The sequence below is a fragment of the Acanthisitta chloris genome, unplaced genomic scaffold (assembly GCF_000695815.1).
Source record: "Acanthisitta chloris isolate BGI_N310 unplaced genomic scaffold, ASM69581v1 scaffold20532, whole genome shotgun sequence".
NCBI classification, from domain to species: domain Eukaryota; kingdom Metazoa; phylum Chordata; class Aves; order Passeriformes; family Acanthisittidae; genus Acanthisitta; species Acanthisitta chloris.
Genome location: NW_008659030.1, coordinates 1 through 472, shown reverse-complemented (window position 1 = coordinate 472; position 472 = coordinate 1).

Below are 472 nucleotides of genomic sequence, written 5' to 3'. Positions count from 1 at the left end.
ACACAACACAGGGGCATAGTTTTCACAAGAGGCACTGTCATCCATCCTGCTTCAGTATACTCCCGGGTAAAGCTTTCTGCCCGCACCAAGGCAGTGAAAAGGCTCATGCATTCCTTAATCACAAAAGGCACTCCCCTCCTTCCTGCAAAACGACCAGAAGCACAGCCCTGGAGCACAGCTCAGCTCTTCCCACCGAGAAGCATCTGACGAGACCTCTGACCTACATGTGCACTTCTTGTAAGCAAGCTATAAGGCAATTACTGAAGGCTTCTCAAGCTGACTCCTAAATGGAACGCCACAATTTCCACATATCCTTTGTCCATAACAGAACTACCCAGCTTTTAAAAAATACCTTACAAAAACTCATGTTATTTACACCGACCAGAACAAACCGCGTATCTCACAGAAACAACACACCACCAGCTGTGCTGGGACTGTGAAAGATGACCAGCGAGCTCTCGACCCCGAGCCC